General features: G+C 44.9%; 1 protein-coding gene across 4 annotated transcripts in view; it reads left to right on the top strand.

The window, feature by feature from the left end:
* Window positions 1-25,647, top strand: part of LOC106561641 (contactin-1a) — a 164,364-nt gene that overhangs the window by 14,273 nt on the left and 124,444 nt on the right. The window contains exon 1 of one of the 4 annotated variants that reach the window (XM_045688469.1): window positions 6,484-6,536. The exons of 2 other annotated variants lie outside the window; for them this stretch is intronic. The gene's annotated coding sequence lies outside the window, so the exon portion shown is untranslated. Of the gene's footprint in view, window positions 1-6,483; window positions 6,537-6,568; window positions 6,661-25,647 lie in introns of those variants that run through there. One more of the 4 variants, XM_014125785.2, reaches the window with a different exon arrangement.

Genomic DNA, 25,647 nt, shown 5'->3' with positions numbered 1-25,647 from the left:
AAACTGTTGAATGTTGATTCCTTGTCCAAATATTATGTGGCTAACCTAGAAGCCACACATTTGAAGGATTCCCTTTCTCACGCCCGAACAGAGAAGATTTTGTCTGATTAGTGGTTTGTGGGTTTCTGTTTGCTATTGCCTTCTCTATTCAAACAGCCACATCCCTCATCTCTGCTGTTGAGATATGATAAGGATTCAGACACCCTATACCATCAGAACCATGGTTTCTGAGCTCAGACTGGCTCCCTCTGAGAGGCTTTCTGAATACAGGCCCGGATGTGTTGCTGTGCATTTGATGAAGCTGTTAGTTAAATACTCATTCTTAGCAATGTTTAATCCTATTTAGATAAACCCTAATCCTTCTTTACTAATCTGTCCTCATTGTCATGATATCTGTACATGTATACGCACATGCTTATTCAGCTGTAGTTTATATTCCCTTATTCAGCGGTAGTTTATATTCCCTTATTCAGCGGTAGTTTATATTCCCTTATTCAGAGGTAGTTTATATTCCCTTATTCAGCGGTAGTTTATATTCCCTTATTCAGCGGTAGTTTATATTCCCTTATTCAGCGGTAGTTTATATTCCCTTATTCAGCGGTAGTTTATATTCCCTTATTCAGCTGTAGTTTATATTCCCTTATTCAGCGGTAGTTTATATTCCCTTATTCAGAGGTAGTTTATATTCCCTTATTCAGCGGTAGTTTATATTCCCTTATTCAGAGGTAGTTTATATTCCCTTATTCAGCGGTAGTTTATATTCCCTTATTCAGAGGTAGTTTATATTCCCTTATTCAGAGGTAGTTTATATTCCCTTATTCAGCGGTAGTTTATATTCTCTTATTCAGAGGTAGTTTATATTCCCTTATTCAGAGATGGAACAGCTGTAGAGATCCATTAAGAACACAAGTCATCATCATGATATCTGTACATATACGTTTAGTACATTTCCTGGAATCCTCTTGAATGCTCTAGAATCACTGTGATTCCAATTAAGAAAACAGCACTATTCCTACCTTGGTTCTGAGCTATTCCTGGGGCCTCTGCCTCTCTCTCTGTTGCCTGTTGCTATGGCGCCTGGAGGGAGCAGGACAGGGACATGACTAAGTCCCCCTCAACACCTCCACCACTTCGTCCATCATTTTCACATCTAGCCTACCTATGTGTTTTGAATCATTTCAGTCGTGTAAATCGTCTGAAACCAGTGTTAGAAACGTGCTGTGCCGTTAATGATAAGTGATGTTGCTCACAGGCGTGAGTGATCGGCTAGGTCGGGGGCAGATTGCAGAGCCGTGAGGCTGGAGTGCATTTGATTGAATGGTGAATGTGTGTTTGTTGAACGAGGCAGACATATGGGCTATATTGGATAACCCCAACCCCTCCTGCATGACAGATGACAGGCCCTGCTGCATTTTAACTAGATGGTAATAAAGTCTGTAGTAGTTGTCTTGGTGAGGAGTTGAATAACTGACGGACTGGAAGGCTGCTCTAACTGTAATCAGGAATGCCCTTGGTGTGAAGGAGAAGTTAGTTGCTTCTTAAAGCCACCCTTCCACCTATATACTGCATTACTTTTGACCAGCGTCCATAGTGCCCATAGGCTATAGAGTGGCATTTGGGATGTATCCGTTGACTAGCTGTATTGCTGTGTGGCCTCTAGCCTCTTGTGGGGGAGGGTCTGTGAGTTTGAAAGCTTCTGCAGATGAAAGGCTAATAGCAGTACCAGCCCTGCAGCCAACAGGCAAAGGTGTGTGTGTGTGTGTGTGTGTGTGTGTGTGTGTGGAACACAGAGATGGACAGAATACTGCTCTTGGAGGAAGCCTCATTATACATTTAAAACATCCTGTGTTCCCTTTCTTGTTTAAGGATCAATGGTTTACCTTCCTACTGGCTCCAGGCAGACTGAAGTGCATTTAAAACCCAGAAATCCCAATATCCCTGGCAAGGATGGGAAGCATAGCCCTAACACCACTCACTCTCAGACAGAGAGATGGGCCTCACTCAGAAACAGTCATGGGTTCAAATACTATTTAAAACCTCTAGGAGACTGAACGCGTCTCCTTCCTGAGCGGTATGACGGCTGCGTGGTCCCATGGTGTTTATACTTGCATACTATTGTTTGTACATATGAACGTGGTACCTTCAGGCGTTTGGATATTGCTCCCAAGGATGAACCAGACTTGTGGAGGTCTACAATTTTTTTCTGAGGTCTTGGCTGATTTCTTTTGATTTTCCCATGATGTCAAGCAAAGAGACACTGAGTTTGAAGGTAGGTCTTGAAACACATCAACAAGTACAACTCCAATTGACTCAAATGATGTCAATTAGCCTATCAGAAGCTTCTAAAGCCATGACATCATTTTCTGGAATTTTCCAAGCTGTTTAAAGGCACAGTCAACTTAGTGTATGTAAACTTCTGACCCACTGGAATTTTGATACAGTAAATTATAAGTGAAATAATCTGTCTGTAAACAATTGTTGGAAAAATGACTTGTGTCATGCACAAAGTAGATGTCCTAACCGAATTGCCAATACTATAGTTTGTTAACAAGACATTTGTGGAGTGGCTGAAAAAAGAGTTTTAATAAGTGTATGTAAACTTCCGACTTCATCTGTATATGAAATAATGTTGAAATAGTATTTGAACTCAGGTTCTGCCCTGCGAGTCCCTCTGCTATCCCCATTATTCATAAAAGCCTGTGTATTGTTCTACCATGGTAATTTGCTCTCTTCATCTGGAGCCAGCTGTGCATTATTAGATTCCCCATCTTAACAAGATTACCTCCATAAATATTCATATTACTCCTGTATTTCTATTGTTTATGAAAGGTTTGGATCATTTGGAGAGGTGTTTCTACACTGTGCTATTTGATCATTCTGAAAACGTTCAGCATTCAATCACATTGTTCTTCAGTGAGAGGTTGTTGTGGTGCTCAGTTGAATCGATGTGATGGAGGTTGTGATCACATTGTGTACTACAAAGGACCAGGCCAGGGCTAATGTTTATTACTGTCATTTTGAATTGCGAAAGTCACGACCAACATTGGGTCGTTATTGATTTAACACTTATTTAGAATTCACCTGTGTTCCTTTAAATGAGCTATGATGTTGTACAAATGCTTGGTTGAGAAGAATCAGACAGGGAGAGAAAGAACAGAGCAGCAGAGAGAGAGATTGAGTTGGCAAAAGATGATCAGGGCCAGAGAGAGAGAGGGAGGAGTAGGATAAGGGCCAGAGAGAAAGAGAGAGAGAGAGAGAGAGAAAAGGAGCGAGAAAGGAAGTGAGTGAGTAGAGAGAGAGAGAGGGGGGCTTGAGAAAGAGAGAGCGAGTGGGAGATTGAAAGAGGGAATGAGGAAAAGAGGGAGAGCAAGAGAATGAGAGAGAGAGAGAGGGGATGAGGGCCAGAAAGAGTGTTAATGACTAAGGTAGAAGAACACTTGAGTTCTCACTCTTCATTTCTTTACCTTCCAACAGCTTAACCATGAGTAAAACCACCGATCAACAGCTTAACCATGAGTAAGACCACCGATCAACAGCTTAACCATGAGTAAAACCACCGATCAACAGCTTAACCATGAGTAAAACCACCGATCAACAGCTTAACCGTGAGTAAAACCACCGATCAACAGCTTAACCATGAGTAAAACCACCGATCAACAGCTTAACCATGAGTAAAACCACCGATCAACAGCTTAACCATGAGTAAAACCACCGATCAACAGCTTAACCATGAGTAAAACCACCGATCAACAGCTTAACCATGAGTAAGACCACCGATCAACAGCTTAACCGTGAGTAAAACCACCGATCAACAGCTTAACCATGAGTAAGACCACCGATCAACAGCTTAACCATGAGTAAAACCACCGATCAACAGCTTAACCATGAGTAAAACCACCGATCAACAGCTTAACCATGAGTAAGACCACCGATCAACAGCTTAACCATGAATAAAACCACCGATCAACAGCTTAACCATGAGTAAAACCACCGATCAACAGCTTAACCGTGAGTAAGACCACCGATCAACAGCTTAACTGTGAATAAAACCACCGATCAACAGCTTAACCGTGAGTAAAACCACCGATCAACAGCTTAACCGTGAGTAAAACCACCGATCAACAGCTTAACCGTGAGTAAAACCACCGATCAACAGCTTAACCGGGAGTAAAACCACCGATCAACAGCTTAACCGTGAGTAAGACCACCGATCAACAGCTTAACCATGAGTAAAACCACCGATCAACAGCTTAACCATGAGTAAGACCACCGATCAACAGCTTAACCATGAGTAAAACCACCGATCAACAGCTTAACCATGAGTAAAACCACCGATCAACAGCTTAACCATGAGTAAGACCACCGATCAACAGCTTAACCATGAGTAAGACCACCGATCAACAGCTTAACCGTGAGTAAAACCACCGATCAACAGCTTAACCATGAGTAAAACCACCGATCAACAGCTTAACCATGAGTAAGATCACCGATCAACAGCTTAACCATGAGTAAAACCACCGATCAACAGCTTAACCATGAGTAAAACCACCGATCAACAGCTTAACCATGAGTAAAACTACCGATCAACAGCTTAACCACGAACCATGAGTAAAACCACCGATCAACTGCTTAACCACGAACCATGAGTAAAACCACCGATCAACAGCTTAACCGTGAGTAAATCCCCGATCAACAGCTTAACCACGAACCATGAGTAAAACCACCGATCAACAGCTTAACCGTGAGTAAAACCACCGATCAACAGCTTAACCATGAGTAAAACCACCGATCAACAGCTTAACCGTGAGTAAGACCACCGATCAACAGCTTAACCGTGAGTAAAACCACCGATCAACAGCTTAACCGTGAGTAAGACCACCGATCAACAGCTTAACCGTGAATAAAACCACCGATCAACAGCTTAACCGTGAGTAAAACCACCGATCAACAGCTTAACCGTGAGTAAGACCACCGATCAACAGCTTAACCGTGAGTAAAACCACCGATCAACAGCTTAACCGGGAGTAAAACCACCGATCAACAGCTTAACCGTGAGTAAGACCACCGATCAACAGCTTAACCATGAGAAAAACCACCGATCAACAGCTTAACAATGAGTAAAACCACCGATCAACAGCTTAACCATGAGTAAGACCACCGATCAACAGCTTAACCATGAGTAAAACCACCGATCAACAGCTTAACCGTGAGTAAAACCACCGATCAACAGCTTAACCGTGAGTAAGACCACCGATCAACAGCTTAACCGTGAGTAAAACCACCGATCAACAGCTTAACCGGGAGTAAAACCACCGATCAACAGCTTAACCGTGAGTAAGACCACCGATCAACAGCTTAACCGTGAGTAAAACCACCGATCAACAGCTTAACCATGAGTAAAACCACCGATCAACAGCTTAACCATGAGTAAAACCACCGATCAACAGCTTAACCATGAGTAAGACCACCGATCAACAGCTTAACCATGAGTAAAACCACCGATCAACAGCTTAACCGTGAGTAAAACCACCGATCAACAGCTTAACCGTGAGTAAGACCACCGATCAACAGCTTAACCATGAGTAAAACCACCGATCAACAGCTTAACCATGAGTAAAACCACCGATCAACAGCTTAACCATGAGTAAGACCACCGATCAACAGCTTAACCATGAGTAAGACCACCGATCAACAGCTTAACCATGAGTAAAACCACCGATCAACAGCTTAACCATGAGTAAAACCCCCGATCAACAGCTTAACCACGAACCATGAGTAAAACCACCGATCAACTGCTTAACCATGAACCATGAGTAAAACCACCGATCAACTGCTTAACCATGAGTAAGACCACCGATCAACAGCTTAACTGTGAATAAAACCACCGATCAACAGCTTAACCGTGAGTAAAACCACCGATCAACAGCTTAACCGTGAGTAAGACCACCGATCAACAGCTTAACTGTGAATAAAACCACCGATCAACAGCTTAACCGTGAGTAAAACCACCGATCAACAGCTTAACCGTGAGTAAAACCACCGATCAACAGCTTAACCGTGAGTAAGACCACCGATCAACAGCTTAACCGTGAGTAAAACCACCGATCAACAGCTTAACCGGGAGTAAAACCACCGATCAACAGCTTAACCGGGAGTAAAACCACCGATCAACAGCTTAACCGTGAGTAAGACCACCGATCAACAGCTTAACCGTGAGTAAAACCACCGATCAACAGCTTAACCATGAGTAAGACCACCGATCAACAGCTTAACCATGAGTAAAACCACCGATCAACAGCTTAACCATGAGTAAGATCACCGATCAACAGCTTAACCACGAACCATGAGTAAAACCACCGATCAACTGCTTAACCATGAACCATGAGTAAAACCACCGATCAACTGCTTAACCGTGAGTAAAACCACCGATCAACAGCTTAACCGTGAGTAAGACCACCGATCAACAGCTTAACTGTGAATAAAACCACCGATCAACAGCTTAACCATGAGTAAAACCACCGATCAACAGCTTAACCATGAGTAAAACCACCGATCAACTGCTTAACCGTGAGTAAAACCACCGATCAACAGCTTAACCGTGAGTAAAACCACCGATCAACAGCTTAACCGTGAGTAAAACCACCGATCAACAGCTTAACCGTGAGTAAAACCATCGATCCAGCTCCTGTCCTGTGGCTGCTGTCCCAGTGCTGAAGGGCTGTGCACTGTGTTGTGCTGCTGCTATGTGTTTGTGAAGTGCTTGTTGCTGGCTGCTACTTGGTATCTCGGACCCGGCCGTGGGCTGTGTGGACCTGCACTGTGTTGCTGCTGCTTTGTGTTTGTGTAGAGCTTGTCTCTCTGCTGGCTGCTTCTTGATGTCCCTGGCCCGCGGGGCCCCCTGGCAGAATTGGGCCTTAGAAGAGCCCATTGATGTGTGCCGCATTAGCATTCGATGTAGGCGAGCCTCCGCAAACAGTTTGGGTTCCAGTTTCACGCTACCTACCCTAAGAGTTTCCCACTGGATCCACTCTCAAGGGTCTGAAACGCCACCACCAGCCTCTCACTGCATACGCAATGAGAGTGGATAAAGGAAGGTAAAGAAATGTTTGTCCTTGACTCAATAGCAGAGCCATTTGGATTGATGTGGCCCCCTGGCTGCAGTCAGGCCGGGTCACAACAGAACAACAGGACATTAGCTAGAGTGATGGAGTCAGGCCGGGTCACAACAGAACAACAGGACATTAGCTAGAGTGATGGAGTCAGGCCGGGTCACAACAGAACAACAGGACATTAGCTAGAGTGATGGAGTCAGGCCGGGTCACAACAGAACAACAGGACATTAGCTACAATGATGGAGTCAGGCCGGGTCACAACAACAGGACATTAGCTAGAATGATGAGTCAGGACGGGTCACAACAGAACAACAGGACATTAGCTAGAATGATGAGTCAGGCCGGGTCACAACAACAGGACATTAGCTAGAATGATGAGTCAGGCCGGGTCACAACAACAGAACATTAGCTAGAGTGATGGAGTCAGGCCGGGTCACAAGAGAACAACAGGACATTAGCTAGAGTGATGGAGTCAGGCCGGGTCACAACAATAGGACATTAGCTAGAGTGATGGAGTCAGGCCGGGTCACAACAGAACAACAGGACATTAGCTAGAGTGATGGAGTCAGGCCGGGTCACAAAAACAGAACATTAGCTAGAGTGATGGAGTCAGGCCGGGTCACAACAGAACAACAGGACATTAGCTACAATGATGGAGTCAGGCCGGGTCACAACAACAGGACATTAGCTAGAATGATGAGTCAGGACGGGTCACAACAGAACAACAGGACATTAGCTAGAATGATGAGTCAGGCCGGGTCACAACAACAGGACATTAGCTAGAATGATGAATCAGGCCGGGTCACAACAACAGGACATTAGCTAGAATGATGAGTCAGGCCGGGTCACAACAGAACAACAGGACATTAGCTAGAATGATGAGTCAGGCCGGGTCACAACAGAACAACAGAACATTAGCTAGAATGATGAGTCAGGCCGGGTCGCAACAGAACAACAGGACATTAGCTAGAGTGATGGAGTCAGGCCGGGTCACAACAGAACAACAGGACATTAGCTAGAGTGATGGAGTCAGGCCGGGTCACAACAACAGAACATTAGCTAGAATGATGAGTCAGGACGGGTCACAACAGAACAACAGGACATTAGCTAGAGTGATGGAGTCAGGCCGGGTCACAACAACAGAACATTAGCTAGAATGATGAGTCAGGCCGGGTCACAACAGAACAACAGGACATTAGCTAGAATGATGGAGTCCGGCCGGGTCACAAGAGAACAACAGGACATTAGCTAGAGTGATGGAGTCAGGACGGGTCACAACAGAACAACAGGACATTAGCTAGAGTGATGGAGTCAGGCTGGGTCACAACAGAACAACAGGACATTAGCTAGAGTGATGGAGTCAGGCTGGGTCACAACAACAGAACATTAGCTAGAGTGATGAAGTCAGGCCGGGTCACAACAGAACAACAGGACATTAGCTAGAATGATGAGTCAGGCCGGGTCACAACAACAGAACATTAGCTAGAGTGATGGAGTCAGGACGGGTCACAACAGAACAACAGGACATTAGCTAGAATGATGAGTCAGGCCGGGTCACAACAGAACAACAGGACATTAGCTAGAGTGATGGAGTCAGGCCGGGTCACAACAACAGGACATTAGCTAGAATGATGAGTCAGGCCGGGTCACAACAGAACAACAGGACATTAGCTAGAGTGATGGAGTCACATCTGGGCCAGGATTGGTTGGCCGTCTGTGACGTAATCTTACTGTGTCATAATGCCATAGCACATCTTCACAAATCCCTACTGAAACACTACAGCACATGAATGCCCCTGCCACAGAGAGACATTTGATATTTTTCTCTCTCCATCTAACTATATCACCATACAGTTCATCTGTGCCGCCCACATCGTTCAAAGTGAGTTATTCTGACATTACTACAATGCAGTGCTCAAAAACCTATTCATTACTGCCTGAAGACATTTCCTTTCTTCCGTTTTGGAGTCGGAAAAATTGTCTTTTGAATTCTGCAAATGCATGCTGCTGTTCATATTAATTGCATATTTAGTTAGCAACGGCAAGTTGCCTGGAGATGAATTTCTAACATTACAGCCATGCAACATCAAACATCCTTGTCTGCTATGAGCCCCTTACAATAATGATGAGTCAGACTTATAGTTGAGTGAAACATCATACTCACATTCAGAGATGATTATGTTTGAGGAAGTGTGTGTGTTTGCACATATTAACGTGTGTGTGTGTGTGTGTGTTTGTGTGTGTGTCTGTGTGATGCAGTACTCTTTGCTGTGTCCGTCCAACTTGCTGTAAGGACCTGTGTGACTGTGTGTATGCTACAGTGTGACTGTGTGTATGCTACAGTGTGACTGTGTGTATGCTACAGTGTGACTGTGTGTATGCTACAGTGTGACTGTGTATATGCTACAGTGTGACTGTGTGTATGCTACAGTGTGACTGTGTGTATGCTACAGTGTGACTGTGTATATGCTACAGTGTGACTGTGTGTATGCTACAGTGTGACTGTGGAGATGTGTGTAGGAGTTAACAGCCAGCGTGGATTCACCCATCTCCTCCCCCCGTCTCTACCAATCTACCTCCCCGTCTCCTCCCCCGTCTCCTCCCCCCGTCTCTACCAATCTACCTCCCCGTCTCCTCCCCCATCTCCTCCCCCGTCTCTACCAATCTACCTCCCCGTCTCCTCCCCCATCTCCTCCCCCGTCTCTACCAATCTACCTCCCGTCCATCTCCTCCCCCGTCTCTACCAATCTACCTCCCTAGTCTCCTCCTCCGTCTCCTCCCCCATCTCCTCCCCCCGTCTCTACAAGTCTCCTCCTCCGACTCCTCCCCAGTCTCCTCCCCCCGTCTCTACAAGTCTCCTCCTCCGACTCCTCCCCATTCTCCTCCCCCCGTCTCTACAAGTCTCCTCCTCCGACTCCTCCCCAGTCTCCTCCCCCCGTCTCTACAAGTCTCCTCCTCCGTCTCCTCCCCCCGTCTCTACAAGTCTCCTCCTCCGACTCCTCCCCAGTCTCCTCCCCCCGTCTCTACAAGTCTCCTCCTCCGACTCCTCCCCAGTCTCCTCCTCCGACTCCTCCCCAGTCTCCTCCCCCCGTCTCTACCAATCTACCTCCCCAGTCTCCTCCTCCGTCTCCTCCCGTCTCCCTCCCCCGACTCTACCAATCTCCTTCACCGTATCCTCCACCCATCTCTACCTGTCTCTTCCCCCGTCTCCTCCTCCCGTCTCCCCCCGTCTCTACCCCACCTGCCTCACCTCTCTGTGCCCTCTCCTCCATTCACTGTCATTACTGGTCTTATAGTTAGAAATAACCAAGCCAGTCTGTCATACAGCCTGAACGCCTTCACTACAGATTCTGTGTGCTTCACCATCCTGTGGGGGGCATCCAACTCTCTGCCCACCCGTTTCACCTTCCCTCACAAATTGGAATCAAATATGTATCACTATGTAGACTACAGTATGTACTGACTCGATATGTATCACTATGTAGATTACAGTATGTACTGACTCAATATGTAGACTAACAGTATGTACTGACTCACTGTGTATCACTATGTAGACTACAGTATGTACTGACTCGATATGTATCATTATGTAGATTACAGTATGTACTGACTCAATATGTAGACTAACAGTATGTACTGACTCACTGTGTATCACTATGTAGACTACAGTATGTACTGACTCGATATGTATCACTATGTAGATTACAGTATGTACTGACTCAATATGTAGACTAACAGTATGTACTGACTCACTGTGTATCACTATGTAGACTACAGTATGTACTGACTCACTGTGTATCACTATGTAGACTACAGTATGTACTGACTCACTGTGTATCACTATGTAGACTACAGTATGTACTGACTCAATATGTAGACTACAGTATGTACTGACTCACTGTGTATCACTATGTAGACTACAGTGTGTACTGACTCACTGTGTATCACTATGTAGACTACAGTATGTACTGAGTCACTGTGTATCACTATGTAGACTACAGTATGTACTGAGTCACTGTGTATCACTATGTAGACTACAGTATGTACTGACTCTCTGTGTATCACTATGTAGACTACAGTATGTACTGAGTCACTGTGTATCACTATGTAGACTACAGTATGTACTGAGTCACTCTGTATTACTATGTAGACTACAGTATGTACTGAGTCACTGTGTGTCACTATGTAGACAACAGTATGTGCTGACTCACTGTGTATCACTATGTAGACTACAATATGTACTGACTCCTGGGGAATCACTATGTAGACTACAGTATGTACTGACTCACTGTGTGTCACTATGTAGACTACAGTATGTGCTGACTCACTGTGTATCACTATGTAGACTACAATATGTACCGAGTCACTGTGTGTCACTATGTAGACAACAGTATGTACTGACTCACTGTGTATCACTATGTAGACAACAGTATGTACTGACTCACTGTGTATCACTATGTAGACTACAATATGTACTTACTCACTATGTAGACTACGGTGTGTACTGACTCACTGTGTATCACTATTTAGACTACAATTTGTACTGACTCCTGGGGAATCACTATGTAGACTACAGTATGTACTGACTCACTGTACTGTAAGCGGTATAAGGATGTTGAATGATGGCGCCGGAGGGGATGGCTGCCGTCTTATCGGGGGTGCGTGCTCAGTCCCCTCCTGTACTCCCTGTTCACTCATGACTGCACTGCCAGGCACAACTCCAACACAATCATTAAGTTTGCTGATGACACAACAGTGGTATGACTGACAACGATGAGACAGCCTATAGTGGGAGGTCAGAGACCTGACCGTGTGGTGCAAGGACAACAACCTCTCCATCAACGTGATCAAGAGTAAGGAGATGATTGTGGACTACAGGAAAAGGAGGACCGAGCACGCCCCCATTCTCATCGACAGGGCTGTAGTGGAGCAGGTTGAGAGCTTCAAGTTCCTTGGTGTCCACATTACCAACAAACTAACATGGTCCAAGCACACCAAGACAGTTGTGAAGTGGGCACGACAAAACCTATTCCCCCTCAGGAGACTGAAAAGATTTGGCATGGATCCTCAGATCCTCAAAAGGTTTTACAGCGTCACCATCGAGAGCATCCTGACGGGTTGCATCACTACCTGGTACGGCAACTGCTCGGCCTCCGACTGCAAGGCACTACAGAGTAGAGGTCGACCGATTATGATTTTTCAACGCTGATACCGATACCGATTATTGGAGGACCAAAAAAGCCGATACCGATTAATCGGGCGATTATATATATATATATATTTGTAATAATCACAATTACAATAATAATGAATGAACACTTTTATTTTAACTTAATAAACCGTAAATTCCGGACTATAAGCCGCTACTTTTTTCCCACGCTTTGAACCCCGCGGCTTAAACAATGACGCAGCTAATATATGGATTTTTCCCGCTTTCAATTTTTTTTTTCCAAAAAAAAACACATTCTGTGACGTGCTCAGTTTTTTGGCGGCATGAAGCTTTCATTAGACCAATGAAATTGCCGAACGGGTTAAGGTCAAACAACTTTTTTGTTTACTGTTTAGATTAAATCGACCGCTCTCAAACTTCCCATCATACTGATTATGGTAGTCATTTTGTCACCCTCATCATGGCAAAGACATGGAGAAATGCATATGATGCAGCTTTCAAGTTGAAGGCGATTGATCTGGCTGTTGGAAAAGGAAATAGAGCTGCTGCACGGGAGCTTGGTCTTAATGAGTCGATGATAAGACGTTGGAAACAGCAGCGTGAGGAATTGACTCAGTGCAAAAAGACAACTAAAGCTTACTGCTAATTTTTTAATTTTTTGCTACAAGCCGTGTTTTGTTAAAGCCTATTTATTTTTGTTACAAGCCGTGTTTCGTTAAAGCCTGTGTAAAGTTCATTTGTTTCAATGTACCGGTAGGCACCTGCGGCTTATAGACATGTGCGGCTTATTTATGTTCAAAATAATATTTTTTTTGAAATTCAGTGGGTACGGCTTATATTCAGGCGCGCTTAATAGTCCGGAAATTACAGTAATACATGAATAAAATCAATTTAGTCTCAAATAAATAATGAAACATGTTCAATTTGGTTTAAATAATGCAAAAACACGGAAGAAAGAAAGTAAAAGTGCAATATGTTAAGTTCCTTGCTCAGAACATGGTTCCTTTTAACATGAGTCTTCAATATTCCCAGTGAAGAAGTTTTAGGTTGTAGTTATTATAGGAATTATGACACGCCGACTATTTCTCTCTATACCATTTGTATTTCATAGACTTTTGACTATTGGATGTTCTTATAGGCACTTTAGTATTGCCAGCCTAATCTCTGGAGTTGATAGGCTTGAAGTCATAAACAGCGCTGTGATTCAAACATTGCTAAGAGCTGCTGTCGAACGCAGTAAGTGCTGTTTGAATGAATGCTTACGAGCCTGCTGCTGCCTACCACCGCTCAGTCAGATCACTCTATCAAATATTAAATCATAGACTTAATTATAGTAAACACACAGAAATACGAGACTTTGGTCATTAATATGGTCAAATCCGGAAGCTATCATTTTGAAAACAAAACGTTTATTCTTTCAGTGAAATACGGACCCGTTCCGTATTTTATCGAATGGGTGCCAACCCTAAGTCTAAATATTGCTGTTACATTGCACAACCTTCAATGTTATGTCATAATTGTGTACAATTCTGGCAAATTAATTACGGTCTTTGCTAGGAAGAAATCCTGTCTTCATACAGTTCGCAACGAGCTAGGCGGCCCAAACTGTTGCATATACCCTGACTCTGCTTGCACTGAACACAAGAGAAGTGACACAATTTCCCTAGCTAATATTGCCTGCTAACATGCATTTCTTTTAACTAAATATGCAGGTTTAAAAATATATACTTCTGTGTATTGATTTTAAGAAAGGCATTGATGTTTATGGTTAGGTCAATTTGTGCAACGAATGTGCATTTTTCGCGAATGTGCTTTTGTTAAATCATCATTCGTTTTGCGAAGTTGAAGTAGGCTGTGATTCGATGATAAATTAACAGGCACCGCTTTGATTATATTATATATATTATATACAAGCTAGTTAACCTAGTAATATCATCAACCATGTGTAGTTAATTAGTTATTATGTGAAGATTGATTGTTTTTATAAGATAAGTTTAATGCTAGCTAGCAACTTACCTTGGCTCCTTGCAGCCACAAGGTCCTTTTTATGCTGCATTCGTGTAACAGGTGGTCAGCCTGCCACACAGTCTCCTCGTGGATTGCAATGTAATCGACCATAATTGGCATCCAAAAAGGCAGATTACCAATTGTTATGAAAACTTGAAATCGGTCCTAATTAATCAGCCATGCCGATTAATTGGTCGACCTCTACTACAGAGGGTAGTGCGTACGGCCCAGTACATCACAGAGGCTGAGCTTCCTGCCATCCAGGACCTCTATACCAGGCGGTGTCAGAGGAAGGCCCTAAAAATGTTCAGACTCCAGCCACCCTAGTCATAGACTGTTCTCTCTGCTACCTCCAAGTCTAGGTCCAAGAGGCTTCTAAACAGCTTCTACCCTCAAGCCATAAGACTCCTGAACAGCTAATCAAATAACTACCCAGTCTATTTGCATTGCCCCCCCCCCTTCTACGCTGCTGCGATGCTGCTACTCTCTGTTATTATCTATGCATAGTCACTTTAATAACTCTACCTACATGTACATATTACCTCAATTACCTCTACACCGGTGCCCCGCACATTGACTCTGTACCGGTACCCCTGTATATAGCCTCCACATTGACTCTGTACTGGTACCCCCTGTATATAACCTCCACATTGACTCTGTACTGGTACCCCCTGTATATAGCCTCCACATTGACTCTGTACCGGTACCCTCTGTATATAACCTCCACATTGACTCTGTACTGGTACCCCCTGTATATAGCCTCCACATTGACTCTGTACTGGTACCCCTGTATATAGCCTCCACATTGACTCTGTACCGGTACCCCTGTATATAGCCTCCACATTGACTCTGTACCGGTACCCCCTGTATATGGCCTCCACATTGACTCTGTACCGGTACCCCCTTCTACCCTCAAGCCATAAGACTCCTGAACAGCTAATCAAATAACTACCCAGTCTATTTGCATTGCCCCCCCCTTCTACGCTGCTGCGATGCTGCTACTCTCTGTTATTATCTATGCATAGTCACTTTAATAACTCTACCTACATGTACATATTACCTCAATTACCTCGACACCGGTGCCCCGCACATTGACTCTGTACCGGTACCCCTGTATATAGCCTCCACATTGACTCTGTACCGGTACCCCCTGTATATAACCTCCACATTGACTCTGTACCGGTACCCCCTGTATATAACCTCCACATTGACTCTGTACCGGTACCCCCTGTATATAGCCTCCACATTGACTCTGTACTGGTACCCCCTGTATATAGCCTCCACATTGACTCTGTACCGGTACCCCTGTATATAGCCTCCACATTGACTCTGTACCGGTACCCCTGTATATAGCCTCCACATTGACTCTGTACCGGTACCCCCTGTATATAGCCTCCACATTGACTCTGTACCGGTACCCCCTGTATATGGCCTCGCTATTGTTATTTACTGCTGCCGATGCTGGATTTTTCTGGTGGAGACGTGTGTGTGTGTGTGTGTGTGTGTGTGTGTGTGTGTGTGTGTGTGTGTGTGTGTGTGTGTGTGTGTGTGTGTGTGTGTGTGTGTGTGTGTGTGTGTGGTGGAGACTAGACTGTTGGTAGTGAGATGGGTATCTCCTCTGACATCATTATCTGTTCACTTCCTGATGATGCCTCTCTCTAATATCACAGAGCATGGGGACAGGAGGACAATCCTAGTGGCAATATGGGGATCTGCACTATTGGAGAGAGAGAGCGAGAGAGAGAACGAGAGAGAGAGCGAGAGAGTGAGAGATAGATAGATAGATAGATAGATAGATAGATAGATAGATAGATAGATAGATAGATAGATAGATAGATAGATAGATAGATAGATAGATAGATAGATAGATAGATAGATAGATAGATGTGAGAGTGTAGCAGTGTGTCTGATTGGAACCCATGCTGCAGCAGTATACAGTATGTGTCTCAGAGGAAATGTCCTAGACACTCAACAAAACCCCATCTGTCTCTAGTGAAGCAGAATAGTGTGTAAAACATCCCTTAACCTACTTTAGTTTGGTTCTATTTAAACTGCAAGAATCAGAAGGATGGTGATTTGACACAGTTTGTGCATCCCAAATGGCTCTTTATTCCCTATATAGTGCACTACCTTCGACCAGAGCCCTGTATAGTGCACTACCTTCGACCAGAGCCCTGTATAGTGCACTACCTTCGACCAGAGCCCTGTATAGTGCACTACCTTCGACCAGAGCCCTGTATAGGGTGCCATTTTGGACGCAGGCAGTGTACAGCATGGTTGGTGCAACTCAGGCTGCGTAGGTTTTATTTTAGAAATAGACCCATACTGTTTCCTGTTGGAAGATTACACTGTTATATAAAATAGTAATCTGCTAATCAGGATGTTCAACTCCCACATTTCTGTTTATCTTCAATATGGTGCAAGGGAGGTGTTTTTCATATTTTTCATGTGTTACAATACCTGCGCCCAAGATATATTTCATATCAGCTTTTCAGCTTTCCAAGTTTTCCATATGATGTAGGTGATTAAATTGATATTATATCACCATGCATACATACACACTGTGGTGTTGGATAACCCTGACAGGATGTCATCTATTTTCACGGTACTCTTTTAACATCTACCTTTGCACATACTGTATTCCTGTGTGAGTCAGACTAGTGCTGTAGTGGAAGGTGTTCTAACAATACACCTACACAGTATGGTGAGCTGTGGGTCCAACACACTCTGACTGTGACTGGGCCAGAAACAGCTAGTGGACGGATGTTGACTCAGGTCTCATAGGCCTGGGCCCAGCCAGAGCTAATTGCTCATTGCTATTCTGAACACACACTGTTTTTAAAGGGGGGGGGGGGCACTGAGGCCATGTGTCAGCAGTGAATAGAGACAGCCTAAGAACAGGGCTCTGTCTCTATTGCTTAAAAACCTGTCCTTTCCTCGTCTCCTTCCCTTAATCTGTCTTCTCCTCATTCCCTTAATCTGCCCTTTCCTCATCTCCTTCCCTTAATCTGCATTGATTAGGAAAGACATGACAGTTGAAAACAATCTGGTGGACACTCATGATGGAAACCAAGCCTAGCTATCAATGACTAGCCTAAAATTGGAATTCGACTTGGAATTTCAGTTGACTTCCTGTCTGAATTGCTTGAGTTGAAATTGAACTGACCTCGACCCTGGTGCTTAACTGAGGAGGATTTGTGGTTCAATATCTCAAAGAGACTGTACAGGATGAGAGGAAGGTCATCATGGGGATGGATCCACATGAATATACATGTTGCCACTTCAGAGGGTTTTGGTCAGGCACTCAGTAGTTAATACAAACACAAGGCAGTCTTTGTCTTGTTCACTTCAGAGGGTTTTGGTCAGGCACTCAGTAGTCAATACAAACACAAGGCAGTCTTTGTCTTGTTCACTTCAGAGGGTTTTGGTCAGGCACTCAGTAGTCAACACAGGCAGTCTTTGTCTTGTTCACTTCAGAGGGTTTTGGTCAGGCACTCAGTAGTCAATACAAACACAAGGCAGTCTTTGTTTTGTTCACTTCAGAGGGTTTTGGTCAGGCACTCAGTAGTCAATACAAACACAAGGCAGTCTTTGTTTTGTTCACTTCAGAGGGTTTTGGTCAGGCACTCAGTAGTTAATACAAACACAAGGCAGTCTTTGTCTTGTTCACTTCAGAGGGTTTTGGTCAGGCACTCAGTAGTCAATACAAACACAAGGCAGTCTTTGTCTTGTTCACTTCAGAGGGTTTTGGTCAGGTACTCAGTAGTCATACAAACACAAGGCAGTCTTTGTCTTGTTCACTTCAGAGCCTTGGGAAGGAAGACAGTTGCTCTTTTACCATTTTGTCACAAACTAAAATACTGTAATAACAATGTCAGACACAGGTCTTAAATGTAATAAAAACTAGGCCAGATAAGAACCTAAGTCCACAAAGTGGATCCTCTTAGGAGGTCTACTAATCTGATCTGAAGAGCTTGTTAGAACTTGTTTTTGTTATTATTTATTTATTGGTGTAATTTTTCTCCATATTTAACCCATTATGGGAGTAACACTGACTGTGATTTATTGAGTTGGAGTTGGTTTAATTAATAGTTAAAGAGGTTCAGATGTAAACTGAGATTTAATAGAGAGAAAACTCAGCTTGATGCCCGTTTTAGAGATGCCCATTATAATATCTATCACCATTTTAGAGATGTCCATTAGAATATCTATCACCGTTTTAGAGATGCCCATTATAATATCTATCACCGTTTTAGAGATGTCCATTATAATATCTATCACCATTTTAGAGATGTCCATTAGAATATCTATCACCGTTTTAGAGATGTCCATTAGAATATCTATCACCGTTTTAGAGATGCCCATTAGAATATCTATCACCGTTTTAGAGATGCCCATTATAATATCTATCACCGTTTTAGAGATGCCCATTATAATATCTATCACCGTTTTAGAGATGTCCATTATAATATCTGTCACGTAGAGTAGGCCAGAAGGCTAAACTGGAAAACCTAACCTCTATAAAAAATAAAAAGATGGCGGAGCCGCAAAAGTTCTTCTGTGCAACGGTGTTTATTTACATAGTGATTCCGGAACAAAACAACAGTACTGCCATCAAACGTATACCTTATGGGACAGCTTAAAAACAAAGCTGCCCCACCCACAGCTCAATCCAAAATGCCTCTCTATGAACTGAAAGAGAGGCTCCTTTTGTAGGGGTAGCCCCTCCCCTCAGAACAATTAACACTAATTAATTAAGCAATTACCTATTCAACATACAGTTTCCATTTATCTAAACATACCAAAATATATACATTGCAACACGTTTATGAAACAACATCACAATATAACATTTACATAATTACATCACTACTGACAGTGTCTTCCAATATGCCCGTTTACATTAATGAGCCATTCCGGACAGGCACTACAAAGTAAGCCCAATTCCCTTAGCTCGGGTCCTTATCCAGCATACCTGGAAGCTACAGAGATGGAGAGAGAGAGGAACAGAACAAACAACCGTGCTTATCCATAACATCGATAAGTATACTAAATATTGCTTATATTAAATATGAACACCTGTCTTTATTTCTTTATACCCTAACTGGTTACTGAAGTAAGTGTGAAATGTATGTACTAAGATAGAGACGTTAACTTGTGTGTCGACCCACATTGTTAACTTATCCGATAACGGAGCAGGTGAGGAGTGATGAATGTGTGCGTGCGTTAAAGTACCAAATGCTGCCCGCGGCCAGTGACGGACTTCTACGTCACAATATCTATCACCGTTTTAGAGATGTCCATTAGAATATCTATTACCCTCCCTGCCGGTGGTCCAGTGGTATTCTAGACAGACCCACCACCCCCTCCCATCGTACTGTCTGATCTAATTCTACTGATCAAAGAAGATCATGATTCCTCCCTTATGGTTAGAGATCAGTTTATTTCCCCTTAGACTTGTCAAAGAATAATCTGCAACACAGCTGATGTGGTGTCTGTTTGTTGTGTTGCTGCTGCTGTGTGGCTGGGTTGTGGAAAATCACCATATCACTTTAGCTATGCAGGCTTTGGGAGACCAGTCCCTGTTTGGTTCCTCCTATAGTTTCTAAGAATCATCTGAGATCCAGCTGCTTGAAAAATGTAGGATAAATACAACGTTAAAAGTGGTTCCAGTGGTTCCTTCAAAGCTGCTGTTCCTCAACCCTCCAGTGGTTCCTTCAAACTTGCTGTTCCTCAACTCTCCAGTGGTTCCTTCCATCCCGTGTTCCTCAAGCCTCCAGTGGTTCCTTCCATCCTGCTGTTCCTCAAATCTCCAGTGGTTCCTCCCATCCCGTGTTCCTCAAGCCTCCAGTGGGCCTTTCAACCCTGCTGTTCCTCAAGCCTCCAGTGGTTCCTTCCATCCCGTGTTCCTCAAGCCTCCAGTGGGCCTTTCAACCCTGCTGTTCCTCAAGCCTCCAGTAGTTCCTCAAGCCTCCAGTGGTTCCTTCCATCCCGTGTTTCTCAAGCCTCCAGTGGTTCCTTCATTCCTGCTGTTCCTCAAGCCTCCAGTGGTTCCGTCAACCCTGCTGTTCCTCAAGCCTCCAGTGGCTCCTTCATTCCTGCTGTTCCTCAAGCCTCCAGTGGTTCCTTCCATCCCGTGTTTCTCAAGCCTCCAGTGGTTCCTTCATTCCTGCTGTTCCTGAAGCCTCCAGTGGTTCCTTCAATCCTGCTGTTCCTCAAGTCTCCAGTGGTTCCTTCAACCCTGCTGTTCCTCAAGCCTCCAGTAGTTCCTCAAGCCTCCAGTGGTTCCTTCATCCTGCTGTTCCTCAAGCCTCCAGTGGTTCCTTCAAACCTGCTGTTCCTCAAGCCTCCAGTGGTTCCTTCAATTCTGCTAAAAGTGGCCTTGTCTGGCCTATCTGTGAGTGACTGTGTGTGCTGTGACAGGACAACCAGATGAGACCAACCCAATCGGAGCTAAAAGTGGTTCCAGTGGTTCCTTCATCCTGCTGTTCCTCAAACCTCCAGTGGTTCCTTCCATCCCATGTTCCTCAAGCCTCCAGTGGGCCCTCAACCCTGCTGTTCCTCATGCCTCCAGTAGTTCCTCAAGCCTCCAGTGGTTCCTTCAAACCTGCTGTTCCTCAAGCCTCCATTGGTTCCTTCATTCCTGCTGTTCCTCAAGCCTCCAGTGGTTCCTTCAACCCTGCTGTTCCTCAAGCCTCCAGTGGATCCTTCATTCCTGCTGTTCCTCAAGCCTCCATTGGTTCCTTCATTCCTGCTGTTCCTTTCTTTTTCTCCTCCTTTCCCATTATCCTGTTGCTGCCTTCTGTCTGCCTGCTCCTGGCCTAGCCGGGTCTGTGTGTGTGTGTGTGTGTGTGTGTGTGTGTGTGTGTGTGTGTGTGGTTGTGTTTGGTTCCGTGTGTCTCCCGGCCTTGTCTGGCCTATCTGTGAGTGACTGTGTGTGCTGTGACAGGACAACCAGATGAGACCAGCCCAATCGGAGCGTCAACAGGTTCACCCAGGGATGGCAAACTGGCACGGTATCTGTCACGGTATCTGTCACGGTGTCTGTCACGGTATCTGTCACGGTGTCTGTCACGGTATCTGTCACGGTGTCTGTCACGGTATCTGTCACGGTGTCTGTCACGGTGTCTGTCACGGTATCTGTCACGGTGTCTGTCACGTTATCTGTCACGGTGTCTGTCACGGTATCTGTCACGGTGTCTGTCACGGTGTCTGTCACGGTGTCTGTCGCGGTGTCTGTCACGGTATCTGTCACGGTGTCTGTCACGGTGTCTGTCACGGTATCTGTCACGGTGTCTGTCACGGTGTCTGTCACGGTGTCTGTCACGGTATCTGTCACGGTGTCTGTCACGGTCTTGAATTTCTAATAAATAGTGGTTTTGAGATGGCCATCGGTCATGTCACAAAGCCGTCTCTGTCCCCACCGACTGTATTGTTTTGCCTGGGCCGTGCCAGTCACAGAGTTAGGTCTTCTGGTTAGCCTGCTGGCTGCTGCAGTCATACAGCCATGTGCCTCTTCTCGTCACTATCTCACCTGCTGACATATTCAAGTAGCGTCCTTCTGGCAGATTACGAGTAAAAGTTTAAGGAGAGATGCCGCTTGTTTTAAGAGAGAATGGAAAGCATTTTGTAGGGAAGAAAGCCTCTTCCAGTTTTATAGTTCTGAACATAATGGTCAGTGTAGGTATCATTATTTTCTGTTTTCTCTCCCTGTGTGTGCGGCTGTGTGTTTGGCACACGTGTGTTCCTGTATGTGCGTGTGCGTGCGTCCACGCCTGCGTATGTCTCTCTCTCTCTCTCTCTCTCTCTCTCTCTCTCTCTCTCTCTCTCTCTCTCTCTCTCTCTCTCTCTCTCTCTCTCTCTCTCTCTCTCTCTCTCTCTCTCTCTCTCTCTCTCTCTCTCTCTCTCTCTCTCTCTCTCTCTCTCTCTCTCTCTCTCTCTCTCTCTCTCTCTCTTTCTCTTTCTCTCTCTCTCAGATCTGATGTTATTATGTGGAGCAGTAGAAGAGACACACAGGGTAACTGGGTCCAGGCCCTGTGTGTGTTAGGAGACGTGTCCAGACTCTGACCTTGTTTGCTAATTAAGTGTCAGACCTATTTTTCCACTTGAGAAAAAAAAACATATCTTAGAGATCGCCAGAAGGCTCTCGTTACTCAACCCTCTCAGCCTGACTGTGTGTGTGTGTGTGTGTGCGTGCACTCATATCATTAAGTAAATATGACCATATGAAGGTTATTCCACGTACACCATTCCTCTAAAACAACACATTGGCTATTTCATATCACAGTACAGTACATAGCTTCTCAAAGTTATTTCAATTCTTCTTTAGCCATATTTACAGTTGTTGCATTGCATTTAGCAGAAGGCTTTACATTGTAAGGGTGTTGTTCACCCAGCATGAACATTGCCCTATTTAACCACTAGCCTCCCATGCGGTTAACCATACACAACACGGCCCAGTGTTTTTCCAAAGACCTATTCTACTGTACACTCTATAAAAGGTATCACAGTAAATAAAGAAATGAACTGTCAATTCTTCAGCCATTGGCTCATTTCTGTGAGTTTCCCCCCCAGACGTGTTATGTGTAGGCTATGACATAGATCTGTCAGTCTAATGTCAACTGTGACCTATATATGGGGACCTCGGTCAGAGGAGAGGCAGACCCCACAACACACTGTAGATACCCTCAGTAATGACCTCAGAGTAGGACATACAGCACGTATACCACAGACAACAGAGAGTTCAGGGCCAGTGGGAACGAATGATGCCAGTGGGAACCAATGATGTAGTATAGTGTATTGCTAGACTCTATGGTGGAAACCATTGGGGATGGGATTTCTAGGTTAGTGGGATGCTGAGGAGAACCTCTGGGGTTAAATGTTGTCACTATAGTAGTGTAGTGACAGACTGGCAGCAGGACTCACTATAGTAGTGTAGTGACAGACTGGCAGCAGGACTCACTATAGTAGTGACAGACTGGCAGCAGGACTCACTATAGTAGTGTAGTGACAGACTGGCAGCAGGACTCACTATAGTAGTGTAGTGACAGACTGGCAGCAGGACTCACTATAGTAGTGTAGTGACAGACTGGCAGCAGGACTCACTATAGTAGTGTAGTGACAGACTGGCAGCAGGACTCACTATAGTAGTGTAGTGACAGACTGGCAGCAGGACTCACTATAGTAGTGTAGTGACAGACTGGCAGCAGGACTCACTATAGTAGTGTAGTGACAGACTGGCAGCAGGACTCACTATAGTAGTGTAGTGACAGACTGGCAGCAGGACTCACTATAGTAGTGTAGTGACAGACTGGCAGCAGGACTCACTATAGTAGTGTAGTGACAGACTGGCAGCAGGACTCACTATAGTAGTGTAGTGACAGACTGGCAGCAGGACTCACTATAGTAGTGTAGTGACAGACTGGCAGCAGGACTCACTATAGTAGTGTAGTGACAGACTGGCAGCAGGACTCACTATAGTAGTGTAGTGACAGACTGGCAGCAGGACTCACTATAGTAGTGTAGTGACAGACTGGCAGCAGGACTCACTATAGTAGTGTAGTGACAGACTGGCAGCAGGACTCACTATAGTAGTGTAGTGACAGACTGGCAGCAGGACTCACTATAGTAGTGTAGTGACAGACTGGCAGCAGGACTCACTATAGTAGTGTAGTGACAGACTGGCAGCAGGACTCACTATAGTAGTGTAGTGACAGACTGGCAGCAGGACTCACTATAGTAGTGTAGTGACAGACTGGCAGCAGGACTCACTATAGTAGTGTAGTGACAGACTGGCAGCAGGACTCACTATAGTAGTGTAGTGACAGACTGGCAGCAGGACTCACTATAGTAGTGTAGTGACAGACTGGCAGCAGGACTCACTATAGTAGTGTAGTGACAGACTGGCAGCAGGACTCACTATAGTAGTGTAGTGACAGACTGGCAGCAGGACTCACTATAGTAGTGTAGTGACAGACTGGCAGCAGGACTCACTATAGTAGTGTAGTGACAGACTGGCAGCAGGACTCACTATAGTAGTGTAGTGACAGACTGGCAGCAGGACTCACTATAGTAGTGTAGTGACAGACTGGCAGCAGGACTCACTATAGTAGTGTAGTGACAGACTGGCAGCAGGACTCACTATAGTAGTGTAGTGACAGACTGGCAGCAGGACTCACTATAGTAGTGTAGTGACAGACTGGCAGCAGGACTCACTATAGTAGTGTAGTGACAGACTGGCAGCAGGACTCACTATAGTAGTGTAGTGACAGACTGGCAGCAGGACTCACTATAGTAGTGTAGTGACAGTCTGGCAGCAGGACTCACTATAGTAGTGTAGTGACAGACTGGCAGCAGGACTCACTATAGTAGTGTAGTGACAGACTGGCAGCAGGACTCACTATAGTAGTGTAGTGACAGACTGGCAGCAGGACTCACTATAGTAGTGTAGTGACAGACTGGCAGCAGGACTCACTATAGTAGTGTAGTGACAGTCTGGCAGCAGGACTCACTATAGTAGTGTAGTGACAGACTGGCAGCAGGACTCACTATAGTAGTGTAGTGACAGACTGGCAGCAGGACTCACTATAGTAGTGTAGTGACAGTCTGGCAGCAGGACTCACTATAGTAGTGTAATGACAGACTGGCAGCAGGACTCACTATAGTAGTGTAGTGACAGTCTGGCAGCAGGACTCACTATAGTAGTGTAGTGACAGACTGGCAGCAGGACTCACTATAGTAGTGTAGTGACAGACTGGCAGCAGGACTCACTATAGTAGTGTAGTGACAGACTGGCAGCAGGACTCACTATAGTAGTGTAGTGACTGACTGGCAGCAGGACTCACTATAGTAGTGTAGTGACAGACTGGCAGCAGGACTCACTATAGTAGTGTAGTGACAGTCTGGCAGCAGGACTCACTATAGTAGTGTAATGACAGACTGGCAGCAGGACTCACTATAGTAGTGTAGTGACAGTCTGGCAGCAGGACTCACTATAGTAGTGTAGTGACAGACTGGCAGCAGGACTCACTATAGTAGTGTAGTGACAGACTGGCAGCAGGACTCACTATAGTAGTGTAGTGACAGACTGGCAGCAGGACTCACTATAGTAGTGTAGTGACTGACTGGCAGCAGGACTCACTATAGTAGTGTAGTGACAGTCTGGCAGCAGGACTCACTATAGTAGTGTAGTGACAGACTGGCAGCAGGACTCACTATAGTAGTGTAGTGACAGACTGGCAGCAGGACTCACTATAGTAGTGTAGTGACAGACTGGCAGCAGGACTCACTATAGTAGTGTAGTGACAGACTGGCAGCAGGACTCACTATAGTAGTGTAGTGACAGTCTGGCAGCAGGAC

Source organism: Salmo salar, chromosome ssa10 (genome assembly GCF_905237065.1).
Source record: "Salmo salar chromosome ssa10, Ssal_v3.1, whole genome shotgun sequence".
Taxonomy (NCBI): Eukaryota; Metazoa; Chordata; class Actinopteri; order Salmoniformes; family Salmonidae; genus Salmo; species Salmo salar.
Note: the sequence above shows the minus strand (reverse complement) of the source record. Positions and strands in the feature narration are given on the sequence as shown.